Source organism: Muntiacus reevesi, chromosome 3 (assembly GCF_963930625.1).
Source record: "Muntiacus reevesi chromosome 3, mMunRee1.1, whole genome shotgun sequence".
Taxonomy (NCBI): domain Eukaryota; kingdom Metazoa; phylum Chordata; class Mammalia; order Artiodactyla; family Cervidae; genus Muntiacus; species Muntiacus reevesi.
In genome coordinates, this window is record NC_089251.1 from 220,448,444 (window position 1) to 220,469,219 (window position 20,776).

General features: G+C 37.9%; 1 long non-coding RNA gene across 1 annotated transcript in view; it reads left to right on the forward strand.

The window, feature by feature from the left end:
* LOC136163420 (uncharacterized) overlaps positions 1-20,489 on the forward strand; it is a 220,005-nt gene extending 199,516 nt beyond the window's left edge. The window contains exon 3 of the long non-coding RNA XR_010662240.1: positions 20,244-20,489. This is a non-coding gene — a long non-coding RNA (uncharacterized lncRNA). The remainder of the gene's footprint in view (positions 1-20,243) is intronic.
* Positions 20,490-20,776: the final 287 nt, after the last annotated feature.

Below are 20,776 nucleotides of genomic sequence, written 5' to 3' on the forward strand. Positions count from 1 at the left end.
CAGAATAATCCAACGCCTCTATAGATTCAGTGGTCTCATCGACCTCTATGTCATTCCTAGGAAATGTATTATTATGTTTGAGTTCTTTACCAGGAGGCATTGGTTCTTTACTCCATGACATTCTTTTGGCCCTATACATAGCTTTTGTGCATTCCATGGTCCTTGTTTTCATTGTTTAGTTGTCAAGTCATGTCTGACTCCTTGCAACACCATGAATTGCAGCATGCCAGGCTTCCCTGTCATTTACTGTCTCCCAGAGTTTGCTCAAACTCATGTCCATTGAATCAGTGATGCCATCCAACATCTTATCCTCTGTTACCACCTTCTCCTCTTGCCCTCAATCTTTCCCAGCATAAGGGTATTTTTCAGTGAATCAGCTCTTCGCTGCTGCTGCTGCTCCTAAGTCACATCAGTCGTGTCCGACTCTATGTGACCCCATAGATGGTAGCCCACCAGGCTCCTATCCCTGTGACTCTCCAGGCAAGAATACTGGAGTCGGTTGCCATTTGCTTCTCTAGTGCATGAAAGTGAAAAGTGAAAGTGAAGTTGCTTAGTCATACCTGACTCTTCGCGACCCCATGGACTGTAGCCTACCAGGCTCCTCCATCCATGGGATTTCCCAGGCAAGAGTACTGGAGTGGGGTGCCATTGCCTTCTCCGTCAGCTCTTTGCATCAGGTGGCTATTTTCTGGCATTTTTTTTTTCTTCCAACACAGTACTGGAGCTTCAATATCAGTCCTTCCAATGAATATTCAGGGTTGTTAGCCTTTAAGATTGACTGGCTCAATCTCCTTGCAGTCCAAGGGACTCTCAAGTGTTTTCTCCAGCACCACAGTTCGAAAGCATCAATTCCTTGGTACTCAGTCTTCTTAATGGTCTAACTCTTACATCCATACATGACTACTGGAAAAATCATAGCCTTAACTATATTGACTTATGAAGGTAAAGTGATGTCTCTACTTTTTAATATGCTGTCTAAGTATGTCCCTGGCTTTTCTACCAAGGAGCAAACATCTTTAATTTCATAGCTGCAGTCTTTAGTGATTTTTGAAGTCCAAGAAGATAAAATCTGTCACTGTTTTCACCTTTTCCCCATTTATTACCTATGAAGAGATGGAACTAGATGCCATTATCTTCATTCTTTGAATGTCGGGTTTTAAGCTGGTTTTTTCACTCTCCTCTTTCACTTTCATCAAGAGGCTCTTTAGTTTCTCTTCACTTTCTGCCATTAGTATGGTATCATCCTCATATCTGAGGCTGTTGATATTTCTCCTGGCAATCTTGATCCAGCTTATGATTCATCCAGCCCAACATTTCTCATGATGTACTCTGCATATAAGTTAAATAAGCAGGGTGACAATATACACCCTTGAAACACTCTTTTCCCAATTTTGAACTAGTCTGTTGTGCTGTGTCCAGTTCTAGCTGTTGCTTCTTGTCCTGCATACAAGTTTCCCAGGAGACAGGTAAGGTTGTTGGGTATTCCCCTCTCTTTAAGAATTTTCCATACTTTGTTGTGATCCACACAGTCAGAGTCTTTAGCAGAGTCAACGAAGCAAAAGTAGATTGCTTTATCTACAATCCCTTGCTTTTTCTATAGTACAGCAGATGTTGGCAATTTGATCTCTGATTTCTCTGCATTTTCTAAATCCAGCTTGTACAACTGAAAGTTCTCAGTTCATGTATTGCTAAGGCCTAGCTTGAAGGATTTTGAGCATAATCTTGCTAGCATGTGAAGTGAGAGCAATTGTATAGTAATTTGAACATTATTTGGTATTGTCTTTCTTTAAGCTTGCAATGAAAACTGACCTTTTCCATTCCTGTAGCCACTGCTGAGTTTTTCAAATTTGCTGGCATATTGAGTGCAGCACTTTCACAGCATCATCTTTTAGGATTTGAAATAGCTCAGCTGGAATTCCATCACCTCCATTAGCTTTGTTTGTAACCAGATTTCACATTCCAGGATGTCTGTCTACCTCTGAGTGATCACTCCATCGTGGTTATCCAGCTCATTAACAACATTTTTTTTTTTTTTTTTTAGAGTTCTTCTGTGTATTCTTGCCACCTCTTCTTGATCTCTTCTGCTTCTGTTAGGTCTTGACATTTCTTTCCTTTATTGTGCCTATCTTTGCTTGAAATAGTCCCTTGGATCTCTAATTTTCTTAAAGAGATCTCTGGTATTTTCCATTCTATTTTTTTTCATCTATTTCTTTGTATTGTTCACTTAAGAAGGCTTTCTTATTTTTCCATTATCCTGTTTAGCTAAAACAATAGAAATCCCAATATCCTCCCATTGCCATGTAATCAGTTGTCTCCAGCAGTCTTAAAGCTTCAGAGTTAAAACTGCATAGTTACATTTTTCATTGGCACCTGTGAGCTGCCTGGTTCCCCACAAAAGAGACCTATTTCAGCAGCAGTGGAAAGGAAATGGCAACACCCTCCAGTTTCCTTGCCTGGAGAATCCCATGGACAGAGGAGCCTGGCAGGCTACAGTCCATGGGGTCGCAGAGTCGGACATGACTGAAGCAACTGGGAAGACAGTAAGCACCTCTCCAACCCCTCCAATCCATGGAAATGGCTATAAATAAACAAATGCCTGGATATGTCCATTTCTATCACTAGTAGGCAGAATTCCAAGCCAGGCATGTTGATCCTAGGTTTCTGTTCCATTGATAAAAGGGAATATGCCATTTTCATTCCAGTCCAGAGCCGTCCAGTGTGTTCTTGTGAGGCAGGTTTCCATGTTGAGTGAATAAGGATCATTGTTCCCTACATAATGAACCTCCCTCTCCTTTGGCTCTCAGTGAAAGGCTGCCACCACACTGGCTAAGAAATAGTCCTGTTTAACCGCCAAGTGTCTGCTGAACACAGTGTGGTAATGGGAATGATTTTCTTATCCATCATTACATGACTGGCATGTGAATAATTTTGCCCACCAGGTCATCATGTCACATCCTCCATGGTAACTAGCTCAATCAAATGGAAAAGCTGTATTACTCCACCAAAATGATCATTTTTGTAAGAAAAATAAGGAAATGTCTTCATGTCTACTCCCTTCCACCTCCATACATTGAAGATGTTGGTTTCAGAGATGAATAGTTAAGAAAAGCCAATAAAGTACATTGATGAATTCATCACCAACTGAGCTATCAGGGAAGCTAATGAATTCATACTGTAATTTAAAATATGTTCTCAAGTGGTGCATATGTTTTATACCTGTTTCTGGCTGGGGTAGCCAAAGTAAGGATCTAGATATTAATACTAGATCCAGTTCACTAATATTTATTGCTCTAAATCCAATCTATATTAGCATGTCAGCCTTGAATCAAAGCAGAAGACAGCAGTATTTATGATTATTAGTACAATATTGAATCATCCTGAACCAATTACTGATCCAATTACTATGTCATTATTATCTTCTGAATAGGGCTTGATTTGTCTGTGATAAATAAGATGCAATTAAACCACCTTTTTACATAATAAAACACTGCAGGTGTTTATTCTTAAGAGTTCACAGATACCAACAACCAATAGATTTAATTTAAAAAAATCCTTGATATAATTGTGAATTTCATTGCTTTTTTCTATCTTTATTGTACATTTAAAGTGTATCTTATTGAAAGATACAATTGTGTAAATCTCTCGTCTGGCTATTGTTTAAAAACTATACTGTTAGACCAAACAAAAATTAACATGGTTGTTTAATATTCTGATTAAAAATGTCATTTATTCAAGTCATATAAACATTGACTAAATTACTAAAGAAAGTTTTTAGTAACAGTTATGTTACAAAAAGAGACTGATGACAAAAGCATATATGCAATTTTGAAACAGTTTTAGCTGCATGTTTAAATATACTCTATTTGAATGACCCACTTTTCAACCAATCTAGATATTAATAATTCTAAGAACCTTCATCTAAAAGACAAAAATCTTAAAAAGGAAAATAATAAAGTTATTATTTTAAATGTTGAAAATATCCCAAGAAATTGTCTTAGTTCTTGATGTGTTTCCTTCCTCTCCTCACTCTCTCTAGCCCCAAATTTAAAATCAACATTTATAAGAGGAGAAGAAAAAGATTATCAATATCAGGGTTACAATTTAGGGGGATTTTACAAAGATATCTTGATTATCATAATAATCAATATATTTGATAATTATTATATATTTTAAAGCACTAAAATTCAAGTTAAATCAGAGATTTCTTTTTGTAAAGATGAACATCATTGATCATCAATTTTCAAAGGCATAAACAAAGTAAATGAGGAATTATGACCTTATAAAAAAATTGATTACAAATAATGCATTCAGAAACAAAACCACCTTGACAGGTTCAATTTATTGCCAGCTGGGTCTATTATAGTATTTCTATCCTGCATTTTTCTTGATACATTTTGGGGAAAGAAAATTTGATAAAAATCTTCATCTATCTCTCAGGCTAGTAGCTCTTTAACTAATGTCATTTATCAATGAAACAGTGGTTGCCACCAACACCTTTTATGATGATGTTCTTCTAAATGTGGTCATGGAACAGAACATGTGTCAGTGTTTACTGCCTGCATTATTGTAATCAGTCAAGGATTTCAAAGTGGTTGACAACATATAGCTTTTATTGTACACCTTGCTATTGGCCTGTCCAAGTAATTATCAAAAGTTTGTTATTGCTTTGAGACTATAATTATATAAATTACAGTTTTGTCTTCTTTCATCTGCTTTGCTTCTGTCTTTCCCTTCCTTTCCCTCCCTCTCTTTTCATGAGTAGTCCTAAATAGGAGGGAGGTCCCATTTTTATTGCCAGCATTTCAATAATTGTAGATGTGTTCTTGTAGAAATCAATTGATAATTCTGAACACCTACCATCAATATCCAATTTTCTTCATATTTTGAAAAGGCAAGAATAAATTCAAATCCATTCCAAGTAGATTAACAAAAATGCACTTAAAAAAAAATCACATTGTATATAGAGCAGGGGGGAAGAGTCTGTTGTGCCTCACACAAAGGAGTATTAAAAATTAAAATGAACATTTTCATTGGTGCAGACTAAAATTTACTCCTGTAACTACAGAAATTCAGTGTGAATTAAGAGTTTGTAAAAAATTGAAAATAGGTACTAGATTCCAAACAATATTTAATTTAATCTAAGTGTGAACATAAAAGCAATAACACTGTGAATAAATTAATGAACTACAATTAATTATATTTACAATAAGTGGGTTGGGTTTGAAACACCTACTCTCTGTACTGATAAAATAAAACCTACATCCACAGAAGCGAAAGTAAGTTAAATGAAGATGCTTTTAACAAGGTTATTACTTAAGCAATGACAGGTTTACAGATTTTAGCACCACTGGGTTTTCACAGGAGCTACAGTAAGTGCTAAAATAACACACACCTTCAGGTTCATTAAATTCACCAGTGTGATGAAATAACTGATATTTTGCTATATTACTATAGTTCCTCAAAGTACCATCTATAAATAAGATACACTAATAACTGATTGTGCTGGAAAAAATAATCAAATAATTCTTCCAAGGCTTATCTGCAAGAGAGAAAGTGTTTAAGCAATACTGTGAGCATAGCTATATCTAGTAATTTTTATTTCTTTGGAGTCACATATTTATTTATTTACCTAAAATAGGTATGTTCTATAAAAGGTTTTGCCATGGGGCTGTACTCAGAAGGAAACTTGTAAAAAGATGGTGTGTATTAAGAGGAAATAAACTGAATCTAACCCCCAAATATTTACTTTACTGTCTGATGTTTTCTAGGATATTTATGGAGACTGTTTTATTTAAAGAACTTATAAAATCCCAACAACCGCCAGAAACAGCAGCATCTCTGATAAATCCTTTACTGTAGTCTGTTGTGAAATGAGCCAAAAGCATAAATAGTAGGTTTCTTATAAATCAATGGAGCCTGGCCTTTGGAGACCCAGAAGACATATGGGCAGTAATAGACTATCTCAGGTTGTCTCATGAGTGATTCCATCTGGATGAAGTCTTGGTGTTATTCACAGCCTACTTCTCCCCTAAAACACCTTCAATCTTATCCACAGCCTCCATCTCAAATGTCAGACCACCTGGGATATGCAGCTGTCAGGCTGAAAGGGGAGCTGCCTGGGACTGGCCCTGGCCTGCTCATCAAGGAGATCCGGCCACCAGCCTGCAGGCAGGGTTAGGTGCCCAGGGTGACTGCCCTACAGAAAACAGGGGCTCCGCCCAGATCAGGATTTGCAATTTTAAGGGAAAAAATAGAGAACTTAGCTGAAACTATCAATGTTGCTGCAACAGAGCTGCCTCAGATGTGAGGATGTGATATTCTCTCCTTTAAAATCTTTTCTTCTTTTTTGTCAGTATTCATGTAGAGATCCATATAGTTTGTTTATAAATCAGTAAAAATGTTTAATAATCACAAGTCTATTTTTTCGCACTTCACATCATTCTTGAGTTTTTGCCATATGTTCTCTTACACTGGCATTTATATTTATCATTATTAACCACATTTACCTTGACCAGTACGTGCCTTCCAAGGTGATCTTTTCTTTATTATAACTGTGTTTATTGACCTCCTTTCTCCTTCCTCCTTTCTTCCTTGCCCCCTCAGTCTCTGCTGGTTTGTGGCTCTGACAGCCTGGCAGAGGGCAGAACCCTAATCCAGGTGAAAATTTTAGTTAAGAAACGACTAGTAAGAATTCAATCAATTTAATATTTCATGCTCCCTTCTTCACTCCCTTGAGCCCTCCCTTTAAGCAATTAGAAAACACAAAATTCCTATTTCAACTTCAATAATTGCTCTCCTCTTTAGGGGCTGAATTATACTTCGATCATTCCGATTCTTCTCCTTTGCAAGGGTATTGAGGGTCTCTTAACCCCACTAAAAACTGACCCCTTTTATCACAAATGGTGGTTTCTACAAAAGGACAGATTTCCAGCTTCTTTACTTGTACTTTTAAGTTTCAGCAATGATTCTTGGCACTCCAACATGTTTATCCAATGAATGACTGAATTTGTGTCCTCCTTTTTCCCTATGAAAGACAAATTTTCTTCATGGATAATCAAGACCCAATGTGTTGTGAAGTTTTATTTGCCTTAAAATATTTCTTTCCTAAATTTCTTTCCTGTGTACACTCATTACAATCATTTTATTCCTTGTTTAGATCTTTCCCCCAGTATTAGGAGATGCTTATTGGTTTTTATTTTCTGTTTCTAACCCCTGATCTATTGTACTTGGTTTTAAGATAGGCTCTGATAGTTATTTGTTGGTTGGTTTCCAGTTTTATGAGAAAGGAATTATAACTTTTTCAGGGAGGCAGTGCAGCATAATTGTTAACAGCATGGATTCTGGAGTCAGGTGGAATGAGTGTGAAGGTCAGCCGTACACTGAACAGCCTGCATGATACTGGGCAGGACTGGAGTGGGTGCTTAGGTTCTCCACACTAAGGACATGACATGACATGACCTGCCAGGTTAGGTGGTCGAATTCACTGTGACAAGTGTTATGAAGTTCATGTCATAGAGTGCAGCACTACCACTGAATACCTAATAGTTGCTCTACGATGTTGCCTTACTCTGTGAGATAAATATTATCATCCCCATTTCACTCTTAGGAATCTAAGCATGGAAGTGTTAAGTTCGTTCGAAGTCACATTGATGGTGAGATGGGGTTTGAATTAAGGTTAATCTGGTTCTAATGTCTTCATTTCTTCTGCAAGTTACCCAGGAGGCAACTTGTATCCCTTCGTGTAATTTCACACTCTATATACATAAAGAGCAGGAAGACTACTGGACCCCCCTCTAAAATAGATCTGGAATCTGACCACCTCTCCGTCTCCAATACTAACTCCTTGGTCTCAGCCTCTGTATCTTTTGCCTGGAATTCTCTATTGACCTCTTAACAGGTCTCTCTCATTCTAATACTCTTGCCCTGTATCTTTTCTCCTCAACACAGCCACTCCTGTGATCTTTAGAAAGTGGAAGACCTATCTTGCTGTTGTTCTGCTGAAAATCCCACACTGAAACCCCATTGAATGGAGCCCAAGAGCCCCAAATGCTTGTAATGGCAAACCATGTCACATAAAGGGTTGGCAGTTATGACCTTCATACCAAATCTGCCCATTACATATTTTAATAACCCGTGAACTAGGGATGGTATTACATTGTTCAATGGTTAAAAAAATTGTAACTGTAGAATATGTGAAATTTAACTTTCAATGTCCATGTTCATACATGCTCAGTCTCCAACACTTTGCAACTCTAAGGACTGTAACCCACCAGACTCCTCTGTCCATGAAATTTTCCTGGCAAGAATACTGGAGTGGCCTGCCATGCCCTCCTGTAGGGGATCCTCCTGACCCAGGGATTAAACCCATGTCTCCCATGTCTCTTGCATTGTAGGCAAAATTTTTACCATCTGAGCCACCAGGGAAGCTCTTCAATGTCCATAAATAACATTAATTGGAACATAGACACTTATATTTACTTACATCCTGCCTATGGTTGCTTTGGTACTACATAGGTAGAAATGAGTTGTTGGCAATAAAGACAACGTGTTGCAAAGGCCAAAATTTTTACTATTGGGCTTTTTAAAGAAATGTCTGCTGACCTAAAAAAATCTGGCCCCAGTTGTTTCCATGACCTCACACACTACTCTTCTCTACTCACTGCACTTTAGTGGCACCAGCATTCCTGTTCCCACCTTGGGGCCTTTGCACTAGCTGTTTCTTCTTTCTGGAATACCCATCCCCTAGATCTCTACTCGGATAATTTAATTTGTCTTTTTCAGCTTTCACTTGCTGCATGGGGTGGCCTACACTGAGCATCTGCTTTGTTACCACAATGGATACGCTACATTTTAGAGTCCAATTCTCCTCCCTCCACCTAACTTGCTCCATGTTTTCTTCTGTCATAGTACTTACCACTTTCTGACAGGCCATACCATTTCCTTACTTATTATAATTGTCTTATTCTTTTATTCTGTCTCTCCTTGCTAGACTAGAAGCCCCAAGAAGACAAATGTCTGTTTTGTTCACTAATATACCCTAAGAGAATATTGCTGCAAAAACAATTGCACTCTGCAAGCATATCTGTTGACTGTTGCAGGTGATGCTATAGTGCCTCTTACTAAGAAAAGGATTTTAATATTTGACCTCTGGCACCTCACTAGAGCTGCTATTTAGATTCAATATCTTCCCTCAGGTTCATAAGTCGCTCAGTCGTGTCCGACTCTTTGCGACCCCATGGACTGTAGCCCCCCAGGCTCCTCCGTCCATGGGATTCTCCAGGCAAGAATACTGGAGTGGGTTGCCATTTCCTTCTCCAGGGGATCTTCCTGATCCAGGGATCGAACCCAGGTCTCCCACATTGCAGGCAGATGCTTTAACACCTGAGTCACCAGGGAAGCTCCAAAGGAAAATATACTTAACTATATAGTTAACTAATTTGATCGTAATAGCATTTGATACTATTCTCCCTTTTTCAAAAGGAGTCCATCCTTCTATTGCCTTACTTCAAAAACAATGGAATAACTTTTAATTCTTAAATATATGGAATGTCTGATAATTAATGCTTTTATAGTCTTGAGTTGTGTATACAGTTATTTTAATGTCTTTTATGCAGGGAAAAGATTGTCTAGAATATTTAAATAGTATAATTCTTTATAAGATATAACATTAAGAATAAATTATTCATATATATTTTTGAATAGTGTTGTAGATACTCATATTAACAACATTTTTTAAAATGATAAATAATGGTAAATAATGTATGATTTATTTTCTATTTTTGGCTTATATGTGGCTTGTGTAGTTTCCCTACTAAGGACAGAATCCATGCTCTTGCCAGTGAAAGTTCGGAGTCCTAACCGTGGACCATCACTGAACTGCCAGGGAATTTCCAATATATGGTTGATTTTAAATGAAATTTTATAAGATACTTTGAAGAAAAGTATCTTTACAAGATACTTTGTTCCAAAATAATGATTCCTTCATTGTCTATATAAAGTCTTAAAATTTTAAATTTAATTTGGCCTTTGTTGTTGTTCAGTTATGTCTGACTCTTTGCGATGCCATGGACAGCAGCACACCAGGCTTCCCTGTCCTACACCATCTCCTGGAGTATGCTGGCTTTATTCATTTCAAAAATATTAATTAAATGTAACATGAAGTAAGTTTTTAGGTGAAAAGCTTAGCCTTTCTCCTATAAATTTAATTCCTTGGACCAATTTTCATTGACTGTTGCCAAATATGTCCAAAGTGAGCAGAAAATTCACATTCACCTATAGCAAAATTTACTGAAAATGCATAGAGAAACATGTTTCATGTAAGAATTTGAATAATTTATTTCAACAAAGAGTCTGAGGATATAAAATACAAAATATATTAATCAAATGACTTGCTAAAATGTTAAAAGCAGAAAATTAAAGCTATGGCATTCTACGAAATGAAAAAGCATTTTACCCACTTGTTTACCCATACATAATAGAATTCGGTCTGATATTCAAAATGACACCTCGAAGAAATTTTAAAATCCTACAAGCCCATTTGAATCATCTCATTACACTTTACTATCTTAGTAAATTTTGTATCATTCTTTTCATTTCAAACTTAGCCAACTACTCTAGAATAAATACAAATGTTTTAGACAGAGTCTCCACTAATGTGAGTAAAATAGAGGCTATACACTGATCTTATCAAACATACATCACTTGTTTTGAGACTGGTAATAATCCATTATTACTGGCATTCAAATTATCCACTGTGAATAATCACACTACCTGCAAACAATTAACTGGCATCCTCCTTCCGGCTTCCCCTGTGAAGCTTCCCATAGCTCTTAAAATGAGGGAAGAGAGCCACACTTCAAAGCTCAGAACTGACTACTTCTGAAGTGGCAACTATTTTAGGAAGAAATTATCAGGTGTCAGTGACTCTCTGATACTATGTTTTGTATGAATGCAATCAATGCAGTCAATGAATGCAAATTAGTAATAGCAATGTGTCGATGACTATAATTCCATCCAGGGATAATAGAAATTGAAGGAAGTGGGGAAAACCACTAAACCATTCATGTATGACCTAAATCAAATCCCTTATGATTATATAGTGGAAGTGAGAAATAGATTTAAGGGACTAGATCTGATAGAGTGCCTGAGGAACTATGGATGGAGGTTTGTGACATTGTACAGGAGACAGGGATCAAGACAATCCCCAAGAAAAAGAAATGCAAAAAAGCAAAATGGCTGTCTGAGGAGGCATTACAAATAGCTGTGAAAAGAAAAGTGAAAAGCAAGGGAGAAAAGGAAAGATATACCTATTTGAATGCAGAGTTCCAAAGAATAACAAGGAGAGATAAAAAAGCCTTCCTCAGTGAGCAATACAAAAAGAGGAAAACAATAGAATGGGAAAAACTAGAGATCTCTTCAAGAAAATTAGAGATACCAAGGGAACGTTTCATGAAAAGATGGGCTCAATAAAGGACAGAAATGGTATGGACCTAGCAGAAGCATAAGATATTAAGAAGAGGTGGCAAGAATACACAGAAGAACTGTACAAAAAAGATCTTCACGACCCAGATAATCATGATGGTGTGATCACTCACCTAGAGCCAGACATCCTGGAATGTGAAGTCAAGTGGGCCTTAGGAAGCATCAATACAAACAAAACTAGTGGAGGTGATGGAATTCTAGTTGAGCTATTTCAAATCCTAAAAGATGATGCTGTGAAAGTGCTGCACTCAATATGTCAGCAAATTTGGAAAACTCAGCAGTGGCCACAGGACTGGAAAATGTCAGTTTTCATTCCAATCCCTAAGAAAGGCAATGCCAAAGAATGTTCAAACTGCTGCACAATTGCACTCTCTCACACACTAGTAAAGTAATGCTCAAAATTCTCCAATTCAGGCTTCAACAATACATGAAGAGTGAAATTCCAGATATTCAAGCTGGTTTTAAAAAAAGCAGAGGAACCAGAGATCAAATTGCCAATATCCACTGGATCATCAAAAAATGAGAGAGTTCCAGAAAAACATCTACTTCTGCTTTATTGACTATGCCAAAGCCTTTGACTGTGTAGATCACAATAAACTGTGGAAAATTCAGAAAGAGATGAGAATACCAAACCACCTGACCTGCCTCTTGAGAAACCTGTATGCAGGTCAGGAAGCAACAGTTAGAACTGGACATGGAACAACAGACTGTTTCCAAATAGGAAAAGGAGTACGTCAAGGCTGTATATTGTCACCCTGCTTATTTAACTTATATGCAGAGTACATTATGAGAAACACTGGTCTGGAGGAAGCACAAGCTGGAATCAAGATTGCCAGGAGAAATATCAATAACCTCAGATATGAAGATGACACCAACCTTATGGCAAAAAGTGAAGAAGAACTAAAGAGTCTCTTGGTGAAAGAGGAGAGTGAAAAAGTTGGCTTAAAGCTCAACATTCACAAAACTAAGATCATGGCATCTGGTCCCATCACTTCATGGCAAATAGATGGGGAGACAGTGGAAACAGTGTCAGACTTTATTTTTGGGGGCTCCAAAATCACTGCAGATGGTGACTGCAGCCATAAAATTAAAAGACACTTACTCCTTGGAAGGAAAGTTATGACCAACCTAGATAGCATATTGAAAATCAGAGACATTACTTTGCCAACAAAGGTCCATCTAGTCAAGGCTATGGTTTTTCCAGTAGTCATGTATGGATGTGTGGAGAAGGCCATGGCACCCCACTCCAGTACTCTTGCCTGGAAAATACCAGTGATGGAGGAGCCTGGTAGACTGCAGTCTGTGGGGTCACTAAGAGTCAGACATGACTGAGCAACTTCACTTTCACTTTCTACTTTCATGCATTAGAGAAGGAAATGGCAACCCACTCCAGTGTTCTTGCCTGGAGAATCCCAGGGACGGGGGAGTCTGGTGGGCTGCCTTCTATGGGGTCACACAGAGTCGGACACGACTGAAGCGACTTAGCATCAGCAGCAGCAGCAGCATGTATGGATGTGAGAGTTGGACTATAAAGAAAGCTGAGCACCGAAGAATTGATGTTTTTGAACTGTGGTGTTGGAGAAGACTGTTGAGAATCCCTTAGACTTCAAGGAGATCCAACCAGTCCATTCTAAAGGAGATCAGTCCTGGGTGTTCATTGGAAGGACTGATGTTGAAGCTGAAACTCCAATACTTTGACCACCTGATGCTAAGAGTTGACTCATTTGAAAAGACCCTGATGCTGGGAAAGATTGAAGGCAGGAGGAGAAGGGGATGACAGAAGATAAGATCGTTGAATGGCATCACTGACTCAATGGACATGAATTTGGGTGAACTCCAGGAGTTGGTGATGGACAGGGAGGCCTGGAGTGCTGCAGTTCATGGGGTCGCAAGAGTCAGACACAACTGAGCCACTAAATTGAACTGAACTGATAGTAGAAATAGGGGACAGGGAAGAGAATGACCCATTTAGTGAACTGGACAGGAATTAGAATCTTGACGGAATGGGCCTAGGTAGCCAAATACTATAGTTAGTATGCATTTAACTTTATACATTAGTTATAATTTCAGTTGACTTGACGTGCTGTCCTTGACTTTTGAGGGAACTTTGTTTTCCTCAAAAAGAAAAAAAAAAAAAAAAAAGCTAGGGAACCTACAAAAACTTGTCTATAAACTGGAAAAAAAAAACCACTCCAGGTCACATATTTTCAGCATCTTCTAAAAATTAATGGTCAAGTGCCTTAAAGATTCTAAAAGTAGGTTTTAAGAAAATGAATGTTGAGAAATAATGCTTATGAAAATAAATAAAAATTGCAGAAAAATATTGATCTTGGTTAGGTTCTAGATATTTTTATATGAATAATGTAGAAAAGGCCATGAGCATGTATCTATAAGAGATACTGAAAAACTATAGTATTGTACACGTACAATTATACAGTTCCAGCACTACAACTTTGTAGGTATTCATTGTATGCCAAGAAAAATAAAACACCTAAAGTTGGTACTGCTTTGGGGAAAGCTGAGTCATGGGAAAGACAGTTAAAAGTGAAAAATGTGGAAGTGAAATAATTAATGAAGCCAGAGGCCCTGTGGAAATTTATCCTCAGAGCCTTAAACAGAGAGGAGTGTCATCTTTGGAAAACTCATGGACCCTACACGGAATTACAAGTGAAAGATGTGGGAAACCAACGCAGTGTTGGAGTTGTCATAAGGACAGAAGATTCTCTATGCTTCTGGGGCTTCAGGGAAGGTAACCAGGTTACATATTATCAATCCAATGTGTGTGTGTATGATGTGTGTACTGTGCTTGAAGTGAAGTCGCTCAGTCGTGTCCGACTCTTTGCAACCCCATGGACTGTAGACTACCAGGCTCCTCCATCCATGGGATTTTCCAGGCAAGAGTACTGGAGTGGGGTGCCATTTCCTTCTCCAGAGGATCTTCCCAACCCAGGGATTGAACCCAAGTCTCCCGCATTGTAGGCAGACGTTTTACCGTCTGAGCCACTGGGGAAGTAAGTCATGTCCAATTCTTGGCAACCCCATGGACTGTAGCCCCACCAGGATCCCCTGTCCATAGAATTTTCCAGTCAGGAATACTGGAGTGGGTTGTTATGTCCTACTCCAGAGGACCATCCCAACCCAAGGATCCATGCTTCTCGTGTCTCCTGCATTAGAGGCAGATTCTTTACCACTAGCACCACCTGGCAATCTCGTCAGTCCCATGGTTACCATCAATTTTTACTTCCTCCAAAATGTACTCAACTATGAAATACTTTTTAATACCATTTTCAAACAACTTCCATATTTAATAAATTCTGTTTTAAAATGTTTTAGGCCTTTTATTATCAATTTTAAAGGAAACTTTACTTGGTGTATGCTTAGTCACTCAGTCGGGTCCGACTCTTTGCGACCCCATGGACTGTAGCCTGCCAGGATCCTCTGTCCTTGGGGATTCTCTAGGCAAGAATACTGGAGTGGGTTGTCATGCCCTCTTTCAGAGGTGTCAATTTTAAAGGAAATTTTACTTGGTAGCAGAGTTCTAATAAAATTAAGATTGTGAGGTTAACAAAGGTCTTCTTTGGGAATGGACCTCTTGGTGCTTGGATCCCAGGAAATACTATTTTTTATGTAATATGTTGAGATGTTTTGGCTTTGGAGTGTAAAATTAAGCTAGAGATTTAAATAGTTTTCTTCAAATAGTTCTGCGCCTATTTGTTGCATTCTCCTCAATGTTCTGTGTATATTATTTTCTAGAAAAAAGAAATTTGTCTAGTTTTCTGAGCTAAGACTTGCTTGGACACTGATTGCCTTCTAAGCAAGTGAGGTTTATATCATTTTTCCATAACTTCTTACTAAACATTTGAATATTTCTTTCTCCTGTCCTTTTCCACCACAGTGGAGGAAGGGTGTCCTTGAGACTCCCGAAAGCAGACCAGTAGGAAAGGAATTATATCAAACATGCAGTTATTGCACAAGATAATTTGTCAAGTTCTGCTGGAAACAGTGATTAGTGGAGAATGGAAATTGCTTTCTAATCCTTGAAGTCTAGGAATTTTGTGGGAGCTTCTCTGACTTCAACCCTTACTATCTTTGAATAGATTCCAGGGCATTACTTTCTTTAGAAATGAAACAATTCATTAGTAATGCATTAAATGTTTTATTTGTTTGTTCATATGTTTCCAGTCAATACAGTATAATTATCAATTTAAAATATTTCATCCTTAAAGAGCATGTGATATGTCTGTGTGTGTTTGTGTGTGTAATGGAATATTACCCAGCCATTAAAAAAAAGAATGAAATAATGACATTTGCAGAAACATGGGTGGACCTTGAGATTATCATTGCTAAGGTAAATAAGTTAGAGAAACACAAACAGCATATGATATCACTCATGTAGGATCTAAAAAAATACATGATACAAATTAACTTATTTACAAAACACAAATAGACTCACAGACATAGAAAACAAAGTTATGGTTACTAAAGAGGAATAGGATGGGAAAAAAACTAGGAATTTGGGATTAATACATACACACTACTATATATCAAACTGATAACCAAAAAGAACCTATTGTATAGCACAGTGTGATATTATATATACATATGTGTATATATATATATATATAATTATGTGTATATATATATAATTCAGTAATGCTTAGGTGAAAAGACAAGACCTGTGACTTAGCTTTGTGATCTGGCTTCAAAAATCCATCACCTTAGTTTAAATAATATTAGCACTTTAAGTGGGCTTCCCAGGTGGCTCAGCAGTAAAGAATCTGCCTGCAGTGCAGAAGAGGTGAGTTTAATCCTTGGGTCAGGAAGAGCCCCTGGAGAAGGAAATGGTAACCTGCTCCGGTATTCTTGGGAAATCCCAACTCTGGGAAATCCCATGGACAGAGGATACTGGTGAGCTACAGAGTCGAATACAACTTAGAGACTAAACAACAACAACACTTTAAGTGGTAAAATAGCTACAATATGATTATTTCTTCATTCATTTTAGGATATTTTCATTTGAAAGAACTCTGTTCGTGTAGGTTGCTCAGTCGTATCTGACTCTTTGCAACCCAGTGGACGATAGCTTGCCAGGCTCCTCTGCCCATCGAATTCTCCAGGCAAGAATACTGCAACAGGTAGTCATTCCCTTCTCCAGGAAAGAGAACTATATGGGTAACTAATATCATGGCCATATCTGCACAGAGACAAACATCTTGGAAAGGGGGAGAGAAAGGAGAGAGACCCAGATCTCTGGGTCTTTGGTCCACATGAATGATTCCACATACCCAGATTCTTAGAAATATCTACATACTTGAATGGGGTTAACACAATATTTGGATGACTGAAACCATTGTTCTCTTTACATAGAAATATTTGAACATTTTTGCATAGGTTACCCCCAAAATAGATTATATAGTGTAACATGTCAAAGATTTATACGTTTTTATGTGTTTGTGAGAAATATATGGGTCCCAAACCTCCAACTATGTCGGCAGAATGGACTTGCAATTCTACTCTGTTAGCCTAACTCACTGTAAACCGATGGCTAAAACAGACACAAAGATTTACAAAGAATGACAACATTGATGGGACACCATAGAAATTCATGCTGCACCTGTTCTCAAAAATAAAGTTTTCTCTCTTTGAAGCTTTCAATATAGCACCTTTCACTGATGCTAAATTTGTTGATTATTAAAAAAAAGAAAGAAAGAAAGATACGGACAGATAGGGAAATAAGGTGCTGCGACACCCCCTGTTGAAGGCTGCATTGCTTATTCCGCTTGGATGAATTTGTATTGGATAAATCTAGTACGAAGTGAAAACCCTATTTCCAGCTGAGACTTAAAGATGTTTTAGTAAAACATGCTTAAGCAAATGCATTTTGATGCCTCACAAGGAAGATACACACAGAGTTCTTTTTACAGAAGTTCAATAAATTGTGTAACAGCAGCTGAAGAAAGATGTTCTCTTTCTGATTTGCACTCATCGTTTGCATTGACTTCATTTAAAATTCATGGTATGCAAGGAAGAAATGGTTAAATATGACTTTTGGATTATACCTAACAAGGGAAAGTAACTTTTTCTTTCCTATGCAGTTGTTAGCCACGCTGCTGAAATTCCACAAGCTCACCAGAAGCTACTTTTCACGGAGGGTCCCTTCCTCATAAAAGCCTAGGACAGTAGAATTGCACCTTCAACTGGCATCTCTCCACCTTACAGGGTTCTAAAAGCTTTCAAATCCACCTCAGGCCCAGGCAGTGGCAAAGTGGGAGAGGAATTGAAGAAGCAAAAATAAATATTAAAGTACATAAGAATTAAATGTTACCTATTTAAATGGCAATTATGCAGTTGAAAACAAGATCATCACACCTGTACAAGAAAAGGCATGCAAGCCCAAAACATCTGCTTGGATCCACCTGCCAGGCACCTGTTTTGCTGTTTCAATGCCATTTGATTGCTGGAGATGTAGAGGCTCTTGTGAGGTAATGAGTGATTTTACATTATGCATGATTGAAAACAGGTGTTCTAATGCTGTTCAATTCTATGCATGAATAATTCAGTTTGTTTAGAGCAAGATCTTTAAAAGAAGTACTGCATGGGCTTTATTATTTCTATAAACATGAAGGTTTTTTTTTTTTAATTTACAACGATTGTTCCTTTTTAGTCAGCTTGTTTATGGCAATTTTTGTGTAATTTTATGGATGAGGAGTAATATCTTGAAAGGTAAAATTGATCACATTTAAAACATGTAAGAAATAAAATTGAAAGGTCTGTTAGCAAGAGGAAAGATGGTATTAACGTTCAATGTTCTAAGTGAAAATGCCTGATTATTTCCTTCCTGCTTTGCCTGCTTTCTGATGGTAACAAAACATTTGTCTGAGGGCTATAATTAGGGAGGGGTGAACTATTTGGGAAAATAGAGAAATTGTTTTGTATCTCAGCCCAAACATCATGCAGAGCCCAGACTTCCTTAAAGACAGAATTGATGTTAGTCAGCAGCCCTCTGTTCTTAGATATCACGAGTTCACACCCTCCTGTAAGCCATGTAGGATGCCACTGAGAAAGACAATCTCTTTCACTCCAATTCCCACGTCGTTTTTTCTACCCTGGTTTTCTAGAGTCAGAAATATTAGTATCAGATTATGGTGTTTCAAATAGCAAGTAAAATCCCCACACTCCCAATGTTAAGATTTAGAACCTCACCATGATGCACGAGACTTTATCTCTCAGAGACTTGGTCTCTTGGACACCAGAGACCAAAGACACTGTGGTGTCTTGAAGCACATGTTATTAAATATTTTACACTTCTAAGGTATGAGAGAAAGCATATTTGCTTCAATTAATATTATTTAAGTAATAGAAATGCAAGACCAAAGAATTATAGTCATTATCACGTTGCTATTACTAATTTACATCTGTTGAATGTTTCATACCACACAAACCATAGTGTAAGAGTTATTGACACATAATAATCCCTTCCCAAAATATACCACCTCAGCAAGTAGTCAGCTTCGAGCTTTGAGGTTTGGCTCTCTTCCCTCATTTTAAGAGCTGTGGGGAGCTTCACAGGGGAATCTATTATTGAAAAGCTTTTCAGTTAGAAGTAAATTGTAAGACTGGTCCTTCAAGTGGGGAGCAACACTAGGAAAGTCACAAAGAAAAATAGAAGATTTAGTATGAAGGAGAACACTTTCACTGCTATTGACACAGGGAATTGACCTTATTCCCTCCCTTGGGGATAAGGTTGGCGAGGAGGCCTTTACAAGTATTCACCAAATATAAGCGTTGGCCTCATAAACTCAGAGAATCAATGCCAGCAAGGGCTTCAGGAATCTAAACTAAAGGATATAAGTAACCAGAAGATAAAAATGTTGGTCTGGCAATTGTGACCTAGCATTAAATGACCTCTGTCTCTAAAAGTTAAGATAGCACAATTTTCTTTTTAAATCTACTAGTTATTTATATAAAGTCTCTTTTTTTGCTACACAGTCCAATGTGGAAGGACACCTAAAATATTAAGTTGAATCATATGAAATTGCAGTTTTCATTAGTCAGAGTTGGTTGAAAATTAGCCTTTTCATGTGATCTGATCTATCTCTGCTAAGGATCCCTCAGTTGGAGGCATCACTCATTCTTGAACGCAATCAACCATACCTTCCATTGCATGCTAGTAACAAAAGCCATGCTTTCTGATAGGAAGAAACACAGAGACAGTCAAAGTGTAATAAACCACTTTATGAGCACATCTTGCAACCATGATAGAAATTGGGAAATGTTCCACCTCGTATTAAGAGGTGATCTTGTTTCCCATGACTCAGCTGTTCTTAACGAATAATTTGACAAATAGATTGAGGTAGAGCTGTGCAGTTCTGTCCCTGTATCTCAGAATGAGAGTTGGTAGGATTCTTTCTCTAACATAGTGAGATTCTGCTTAGGGTCACACAGGTCAAAAGACTCAACTGAGCTTTCAACCCATTCTCAACATCATTTCACGTGCACATGAGGGAGTCAACTTCACTGTCTATCCTAAAGGAGGCTTCAAATGTCCCCAACCCCAGTATCCTCTGCAAATACTTACTTGATTAAATATGACTGCCAATATATCGACACTCCTACAACCGACAGGCATGGCCTATCTTTCCTCTGACTTTGGATGACTTTGATCTTTAGAAAGTGGTAGAAGCGGTGTTCTGATCTACTTGTAAAAGGTAGTTGTAGACCTACTTATAAAGGGATTGACAGATTTTGCTCCTTCTCTCTAGGAATATTGGCTCTTAAAAGGCAATGTCCATTAAGAAATAAGACTTTTCAGCCTGTAGCCCAGTGAGAAACCCGAACCACATTGAGAAGCTATGGATGATGTGATGCAATGTTGGCCAGAGACAAGAAGTAATGGAGGCCACAGGTTTGAGTGGAGAAATCATGGAGGAAGAAGTTTCATTGTCCTGTGATGCTCCAGAGGAGGCCCCAAGAATCAAAGAGGAACCCTGCCAAGCCCTTTGCACACCCCTGACCCACCAACATGTGAGTAAACAAAACGGTCATTTTAAGGCACTATGTTTTGTGCAGGTTTGTTATGAAGCAACACATAACTCGAACGTGCTTAAGGAAATAACACAGATTCAGCCACTGAATGTGACTAATATGGGAACTTAAGAAAACTACTCTCTCAGCCTCTATTGTCACATCTTAAAAATGGAGCACTAGGGGGAAAATGGAGAACTGGTAGATTCTGCCTGCTAGGAGTGTTTTGAGAAAGAAAATATATGATGCTGTGAGAACACTGCCCAACACT